The 9,194-nt window shown below is 41.6% G+C and overlaps 1 long non-coding RNA gene across 1 annotated transcript in view; it reads right to left on the bottom strand.

The window, feature by feature from the left end:
* Positions 1-8,479: 8,479 nt before the first annotated feature.
* LOC149117681 (uncharacterized) overlaps positions 8,480-9,194 on the bottom strand; it is a 1,843-nt gene continuing 1,128 nt past the window's right edge. Inside the window, exon 2 of the long non-coding RNA XR_016205906.1 lies at positions 8,480-9,194. This exon is cut by the window's right edge and continues 493 nt beyond it. This is a non-coding gene — a long non-coding RNA (uncharacterized LOC149117681).

The following is a 9,194-nucleotide window of genomic DNA, read 5'->3' as shown; positions in this document are numbered from 1 at the left end:
AAAATGCGGCACATTTGGTAAAATGCGGCACACTGGGAAAAATGCGCCAGACTTGGAAAAATGCGCCGCACTTGGAAAAGTACTCCACACTTGAAAAAATGCGGCACGCTAAACAAAATGTGGTACAGTTGAAAAATTGCGGCACATTTGGAAAAATGCGGCACACTTGGAAAAATTCGCCACACTTGAAAAAAATGCGCCACACTGGGAAAAATGCGGCACATTTGGAAAAATGCGCCACACTTGGAAAAATGCGTCAGACTTTGAAAAATGCGCCACACTTGGAAAACTCCGCCACACTTGAAAAAATGCGCCACACTTGGAAAAATTCGCCAGACTTGGAAAAATGCGCCACACTTGGAAAAATGTGCCACACTTGGAGAAATGCGCCACATTTGGAAAAATGCGCCACATTTTCCAAAAACGAGGCACACTTGAAAAAATGTGGTACAGTTGGAAAAATGCGGCACATTTGGTGAAATGCGGCACACTGTGAAAAATGCGCCAGACTTGGAAAAGTACTCCACACTTGGAAAAATGCGGCACGCTAAAAAAAATGTGGTACAGTTGAAAAATTGCGGCACATTTGGAAAAATGCGCCACACTTGGAAAAATTCGCCACACTTGGAAAAAATACGCCACACTGGGAAAAATGCGGAACATTTGGAAAAATGCGGCACACTTGGAAAAATGCGGCACACTTGGAAAAATTCGCCACACTTGAAAAAAATGCGCCACACTAGGAAAAATGCGGCACATTTGGGAAAATGCGCAACACTTGGAAAAATGCGCCACACTAAAAGAAATGTGGTACAGTTGAAAAATTGCGGCACATTTGGAAAAATGCGCCAGACTTTGAAAAATGCGCCGCACTTGGAAAAGTACTCCACACTTGGAAAAATGTGGCACACTAAAAAAAATGTGGTACAGTTCAAAAATTACGGCACATTTGGAAAAATGCGGCACACTGGGAAAAATGCGCCAGACTTGTAAAATTGCGGCACACTTGGAAAAATTCGCCACATTCGGAAAAATGCGCCACACTTGGAAAAATGCGCCCCACTTGGAAAAGTACTCCACACCTGGAAAAATGCGGCACACTTGAAAAAATGTGCTACAGTTGAAAAATTGCGACACATTTGAAAAAATGCGGCACACTGGGAAAAATGCGCCAGACTTGGAAAAATGCGCCGTACTTCGAAAAATACGGCACATTTGGAAAAGTGCGGGTTATTCGGAAAGATGCGGCGCACTTGGAAGAATGCAGCACACTTGGAAAAATGCGGCACACTTGGAAAAGTACTTCCACTTGGAAAAATGCGGCACACTTGAAAAAATGTGGTACAGTTCAAAAATTACGGCACATTTGGAAAAATGCGGCACACTGGGAAAAATGCGCCAGACTTGTAAAATTGCGGCACACTTGGAAAAATTCGCCACATTCGGAAAAATGCGCCACACTTGGAAAAATGCGCCCCACTTGGAAAAGTACTCCACACCTGGAAAAATGCGGCACACTTGAAAAAATGTGCTACAGTTGAAAAATTGCGACACATTTGAAAAAATGCGGCACACTGGGAAAAATGCGCCAGACTTGGAAAAATGCGCCGTACTTCGAAAAATACGGCACATTTGGAAAAGTGCGGGTTATTCGGAAAGATGCGGCGCACTTGGAAGAATGCAGCACACTTGGAAAAATGCGGCACACTTGGAAAAGTACTTCCACTTGGAAAAATGCGGCACACTTGAAAAAATGTGGTACAGTTCAAAAATTACGGCACATTTGGAAAAATGCGGCACACTGGGAAAAATGCGCCAGACTTGGAAAAATGCGCCGTACTTCGAAAAATACGGCACATTTGGAAAAGTGCGGGTTATTCGGAAAGATGCGGCGCACTTGGAAGAATGCAGCACACTTGGAAAAATGCGGCACATTTGGAAAAATGCGCCACACTTAAAGAAATGTGCCACACTTGATAACAATGGGGTGACAGGCCTACAAAACTCCTATCCACGTGTAATAGCCGCTTTGAGAGTTTTGCTCGATTTTTGAGGATCTGCCCCTTTTGTATGGTACGATAGAGGAATCTTTGAATATTTCGCTAAACAATAATCCTGTTTTTAGGAGGACATTTCATCAGAGTAAAGCCGTTAGAGGTCATAAGTCTGCGTGGTTTCCGCTGTTATCCGCGTGTAATTTGTAGGGTTCGACACCTCTGTTTTTTTTGCCACGTGCTAGTTTTTATTGGCTCATTTGCTAGTTTTTAATACAACGCATAACTATCTTACGCTTTATCCTTAAATTCAAATCACACATGCTGGAGAAAATTAGCGTTGTAGCCATCATAGAAAACACACTGTCAAGCTGTGTACAATAGGATCGAAGACTTCATGCTCACCATTCGCTGGTGGCAAAACTACCAATCACAATCAAGAATTCTCGATCCGCCGAACGAGTATATAATACCAAAAACATATGCCAGGTGCGGAGTGTTACCGAGCATTGGTCTCTACCACTCCCTGTTATCGGCAACTGATGAGATCCAGAAGGATCGAAACCGCGGTCTTGCCTGATCTACAAGGCTACGAGCCTCCTAAAAAAAGAGGGATTATTAACAGTCTCAAGAAAACCTGACAACATCGCAAATAAAAGCAATGACAACCACAACGTGGAGCTGGATGAACAATCATAGGAAGAACTCCTAAATTCAGAGCTTTTGCCTGAACAAAACCACACAATATCATAAACAACACGCAAAACAGTCCACAGACTTGCGCGTGAACATCTACATTTGCAGCTCCAGAACGAACAAACTGGAAGGACAAAAAGCTCGATGAAATTGATGCAAGAAGCATAAGCACGTCTCTCTGAGACAGACTCATAGCTTTCAACAAGGAAAGCTACTGCTATCTCTGGCGAGGCCGGACAAAGATAAATATGACACCCGTGATAAGAAGCAGCATAACTTGCAACAGTTAATCAAACAGCCGGGCCCGGCGTAATAATACAAAATGCAAGTAACCAACATGTTCACGAAATGTTTCAAACTTTGTCCCTCCAGAGCTAATATATAGAGAGCTTAAAACATATCTTGCAATACAAATGAGCCAATAAAAACTAGCAAATGAGCCAATAAAAACTAGCACAGAGGTGTCGAATTCTACAAATTACACGCAGATAACAGCGGAAACCACGTAGACCTATGACCTCTAACGGCTTTACTCTGGTGAAATGTCCTCCTAAAAACAGAATTATTGCTTAGCGAAATATTCAAAGATCCATCTACCGTACCATACAAAAGGGGTAGATCCTCAAAAATATACTATTTCGAGCAAAACTCTCAAAGCGGCTATTACACGTGGATAGGAGTTGTGTGGGCCTGTCAACCCATTGTTATCAAATGTGCCACACTTGGAAAAATGCGCCACACTTAGAGAAATGCGCCACATTTTGAAAAAAGCGCCACACTTGTACAAATGCGCCACATTTTCAAAAAACAAGGCACACTTAGAAAAATTCGCAACATTTGGAAAAATGCGCCACACTTGGAGAAACGCGCCACATTTGGAAAAATGCCCCACACTTAACAAAACACAGGGCGCAATTGAAAAAGTACTCCACACTTGGAAAAATGTGGTGCAGTTGAAAAAATGCGGCACGTTTCGCAAAATGCGGCATACTGGGAAAAATGCGCCAGACTTCAAAAAATGCCGCACACTTGGAAGAATTCGCCAGACTTGGAAAAATGCGCCACCACACTTGGAGAAGTGCACCACATTTGGAACAATGCGCCACACTTGGAAAAATGCGGCACACTTGGAAATATGTGGTACAGTTAAAAAAATTACGACAAATTTGGAAAAATGCTGCACACTGGGAAAAATGCGCCAGACTTGCAAAAATGCGGCACGCTTGGAAAAATTCGCCACTCTTGGAAAAATGCGCCACATTTGGAAAAGTGCGCCACACTTGAAAAAATGCGCCAAATTTGGAAAAATGCGCCACCCTTTGAAAAATGTGCCACACTTGAAAAATGCGCCACATTTGGAAAAATGCGCCAGATTTTCAAAAAATGCGACACACTTGGAAAACCGTGGTACAGTTGAAGAAATGCGGCATGTTCCGTAAAATGCGGCACACTGGGCAAAATGCGCCAGACTTGGAAAAATGCGCCACATTTGAAAAAATGTGCCCCACTTGGAGAAATGCGCCACATTTGAAAAAATGCGGCACACTTGGAAAACTGTGGTACAGTTGAAAAATGCGGCACATTTGGTAAAATGCGGCACACTGGGAAAAGTGCGCCAGACCTGTAAAAATGCGGCACAGTTGGAAAAATTCGTTAGACTTGGAAAAATGCGCCACACTTGGAAAAAAGTGTCACACTTTGAGAAATGCGCCACATTTTGAAAAATGCGCCACACTTGAAAAAATGCGACACACTTGGAAAAATGCGCAGCACTGCGAAAAATGCGCCACACTTGGTAAAATGCGCGGCACTTGGAATAATACGCCGCACTTGGAAAAATGCGGCACACTTGGGAAAATGCGCCACATTTGGAAAAATGCGCCACATTTGGAAAAATGCGCCACGCTTGGAAAGAATGCGCCACATTTTCAAAAAATGCGGCACACTTGGAAAAATGTGGTACAGTTGAAAAAAAACTGTAGCAGCCCGGGGGCGGCACTCCCTTATATGGGCTATATAGGTATGTGCGCCCCCAAAGGGTATGGTTTTTCAGCCGTTTTGGTCATAAATAGGGTATCGATTTTAGCTGATTTTAGCCATTTTGGTCATAAATAGGGCATAGTTTTCGCACTCTAGCCTTGATATGGATATGTTTTTAAGAGGAAGCCACTTTTTCGTCATTATCGAAAAGAAAATCAGCAAAAACCTGTCAAAAATTATGTTTACGGTAATTTAACACTGGTCTGAACTAGGGAACTAATTGTAACGTAGGTCTGAAACAGGGTTTTGATTTAAGGGTCAGGTCATAAATAGGGTTTCGAATTCATAGTCAGGTCATAAATAGGGTAGGGAATATCGCAGAGTTTGTTCATAAAGACGGTAAGGGTTTTGGGAAGCGGGCCGCACACCCCTGCCCAGTTTTTCTGGGAGTACCGCCCCCCCCCCCCCCCCCCCCCCATGGGCGTAGCAGTGTTTTCACCGCTTTGTTAGGCGTTAATTTATGTATAGGTAATCATACGGTTTCGAGTTTAATTTGGAATTAATTTGCACGAGCCGCTTCGGCGAATGCAGTTTCAGCTTTTTTAAAAACTCACAAGTGCTAATTAATTCCAAATTGAACGAGAAAAACCATATGATTACTTATTAATAATATAAACATGAAAAAAATTTGCGTGGAGGAAATGCCGGAAGACCTTTCTTGAAGCCATTTTTCTCATTCGAGAAAACTTTTTCAAAGTTTTTGCACTAAAGTTTCGTCATCATTTTATGTGATATCATTGGCTTAGAAAATTTCTTATTTTCTTTCAGCCAATCATAATCTAGAATTACGATGTGTAATTTGCACTGATGTTACACTTTTTGCACTGGTGTTACACCTCAACTGCACTGCTCTCAGCCAATCAGAATCGAGTAATCTTTTTCATGCATATTATTAAAACGGAAACATTTCCGTGTGAACATTTTTACGGTTAAATATACAACACGGCTTAGTTGAAAGCGAAAAACCCGATCTTTTCTTCCGTTTTGACAGTGAAAAAGCTCTTGCGCGTACCATTGCTTTATATACAAGTATGAGTGCAGTGAATTAAAAAATTAGCGCTATAAATGTTTCCAGAAAACGGAGAGGTTTTTAATTGCCTTTATTTTGTTTTCGGAATGATTCCGTTGACAGGTAGATGCCGTCGTAAACACGTTTCTTGTCAAGAAGCATCAAATTATGTTTACCCTGCGGTTAAGTTGGCTTAGATTAAAACTACACCCCCTCCTGACTTTTTGCTAGCTTGTCCACTAACACAAAGTCAGTAGGGGGCAAATATTTCAGAACCTCATGAATCTCGTCGTGCTCGGTTGAGCCACTGGCTTGACAGCCGGCACTAGCTACGTGATGCCAGAGGCACAGGGAACTTGTTTCTATGCTCTACTCCAGCAACGACACAGTAGAAAACCAGGAAACTTCTTTGGAACTCAACAAATCTTCTTTATTCTTGACAGTACTTTACACTAGCTCATAGTATAAGGAAGGGGTGAATAGGGATATGCAAATCCGCCGATCCGTGCCTTTTTTTCACCAAATCCGTCGATCCGCCGACATTTTTGTTCAAATCCGACACCAAAAACCACATTCGGAAACGGAAGTGTAAAAGTTCAAAGGTAAACTGGCAAATGTGAATGCCATTGTTAATTTCGCACAAATAATAAAGAAGGCAGCATGCTTGATGACTTTAACAGTCGATAACACAGTACAATTCCAATAACAGTCTCACACCTGAGTTTAAATGAGCTTTGTTCGAGATCCGAACATCAAGACAAGCACAATCCGGAATCCGCACCAATATTCACAGCTGATCCACGATCCACTGTGTTTGCAAAATCCGCGGATCCGCTCGATTCACCGCAAAAATCCACAATCTGTGCGCTTTCTAAGGCCAAATCCGACGATCCGAAAACCTAGTCACCCCTCTCTATAAGCTGATCTTGGTAATCGATTTACAACAGTTTTCTCGTTACGTAGATACTAACTTAGGTAAAAACAGTTGTCTGTCGCTATTGTTTTCTAGTACAAAAGATATGTATTGTGCCTGAGGACAAAATTAGTTTTTCACGCGAAAGATTGATGTGTTTATTATTTTCATTGGTTTAAGCTAGTTATAATTAAAAATCCACTGATTAACTTTTTGAACGTTTTGAACCAATAAAAGGTTACCATTTTGAAATGAAAAATCTATTATACTTACGAATGGATCAACCAGTCAGTCTATTGCTAGATCTGGACAGATGTTCCTTTCAAAACTTTCCCCAATGTAAATTCTGTACTGTATCTATTGTACGTTAAGACATCAATGATTCTATTGAATTATATGGATAACCATATTTGGAAGGAAGGTCAAGGTTTCGGAAAGAAAGATTGTTTTGATCTAGCTCTCGGTGATCGTGTTGGTAATTCTAAGGCCAATAATATTGTCGATACTAAAGTAGTTTTGCAAGTTCCTTTATGGAATATAGATTTGTATTATCATTTATTATATCGCTAGCTCCGTGAGCAGGCAAGATGAATCAAATCCTGCGCTGTGATTGGCTACCCGAGCGGGCAAGATGGAGCTATCTTGCCCGCTCAGGACTACCCACCGTGTCCCGCAAAAAAAATTTTCCCGAAAGCCATATAATAAATGCTTTATTGACCAAGCTTGTTCGGTCAAGATGGCTGGATATTGGCCCCGTTCTTTTTTTGCAAGTTTATGGACCTCGACTCCGTCTTGGTCCATAAACACGCAAAAAAAAGAACTTGGCCAATATCCAGCCATCTTGACCGAACAAGCTTGGTCAATAAAGCATTTATTATATGGCTTTGGCTTGTGGCCGATATAACGCGCGCTCTGATTGGCTAAGAGCGAGATCTGAGCGCTCATTATGCAGCCGTAATGCCCACGGGCCGATTACGGATTATGCAAATTATGAAGAGCCCGGCTCGGAAAATTCAAGCGCATTGAAACGATGAAAGCCGATTAAAAACAGTAAGAGAAGTAAATTTAATTCCGAGTAGCTGAAAGTTTAGGGATTTTTCCTTAATAAAATTTATATAGAAGTCGTTTTTGACTTACCGGTAACCTTGGCGAGCACTAGTGAAAAGCAATCAAAGTTTGCCGAGTGTTGAGTAAAGCTAAAATCGCTAAGTGAAAAACACCATCGGCCGATGTGTCACGTATCCTGAGCAGAAAACCACGAAGAAACTTATAAGTTATCATCTTAGTCACAATAATTACCGAAATATTGAACTCGGTTTCAGTTCTCATCAAATAGATTCTCTCGCTTCAACACAAGCAGGTGAAAATCAGCTTCCAGGATCATCAGATGTAAACAATCGGGCGGTTTCTGTCGGTGGCAGTGTTTCTGATACCTACAGGAAGTTTTAGACGCTCACAAGACTTGAAAACTTCATTCATAAGTCCCAGAATGAAGAAGGCCAAGATATGTTGTCGAAAGCGAATGCGAAGATCGAGTTATTCTGAGCAGTGCATTCTGAAGCGTTCGTATTTTCTTTCACCGAAAGACCGTTGGTTTGGACCATTTTGAAGCACTTTCTGTCTTTTCTAAATGCGTTGACGTTTCGCCACAAAAGTTGGAAAAACTCCCTCATCAAGTTGTGGCCCCACGATACTAAAATACCTTTTTGAGGGCTGTGACAATCATTTTTCCCGTAAAGGATTACAGTAGTGAAGTTCACTGACTGTGTAGTTTTGCTCTGGGTTTGAGACGATGAATGAATCGGTAAACGCGTATGGTTGGCGAAATGGTGCAAAATTCACAAAGTTTATATTCATTCACATTTAATGTTGTTATTATTATTCACGAATATATTTATTCACATTCAACAACTAAACTTATATTCAAGAAATATATTAATTCACATTTAACGACGTATTTCGTATTCACGAATATATTTACTCACATTTACGGGATGTATTCATTCACATTCAACGGTATATATTCATTCACATTCACGATCGAAATATTGGTTCAACACGGTGCAATATTCATTCAACATTTTCTGCGCACCGCCTTCGCGCATCATTAGGTTCCAGCTCACGCTCTATAATTTCTGAACGCAATATGGCGGACGAAGGAAGCCTTATTATATGAACGGGTAGAACAAAGGCCCAAGACCCCAAACACAAATGTTACATTGGCAGGAGCTTTCGATCTCCTACAAGAGTGCGAACGGGAATGGAACACCGCGGAAGTAGGATTGAGAGAGAACATCCAAATAAGGCTCGAGTGTAGCTCTCCAGCAATTACTACCTTTTGTCAGTATCATTCCGCAGTACTGAATGAAATAGTGGGAAATATATGTCTTTTGCATGGAGAATGGATACGACACGACTCATCAAACTGCGCAAACCTTGCAGTGTATTCTGTGACCAGCCCAGAGGTCTTCTTAACTCGATATTCAATATCGGAGGTAGTTCTTGGGGAGCGGGGATGGCGCAGTGGTGAGAGCCCTCGCCT

This window comes from Orbicella faveolata, unplaced genomic scaffold (assembly GCF_042242905.1).
Source record: "Orbicella faveolata isolate gen_17 unplaced genomic scaffold, um_ofav_v1 contig_1, whole genome shotgun sequence".
NCBI classification, from domain to species: Eukaryota; Metazoa; Cnidaria; class Anthozoa; order Scleractinia; family Merulinidae; genus Orbicella; species Orbicella faveolata.
The sequence above is the reverse complement of the archived record's forward strand: the minus strand, read 5'-3'. Positions and strand labels throughout refer to the sequence as shown.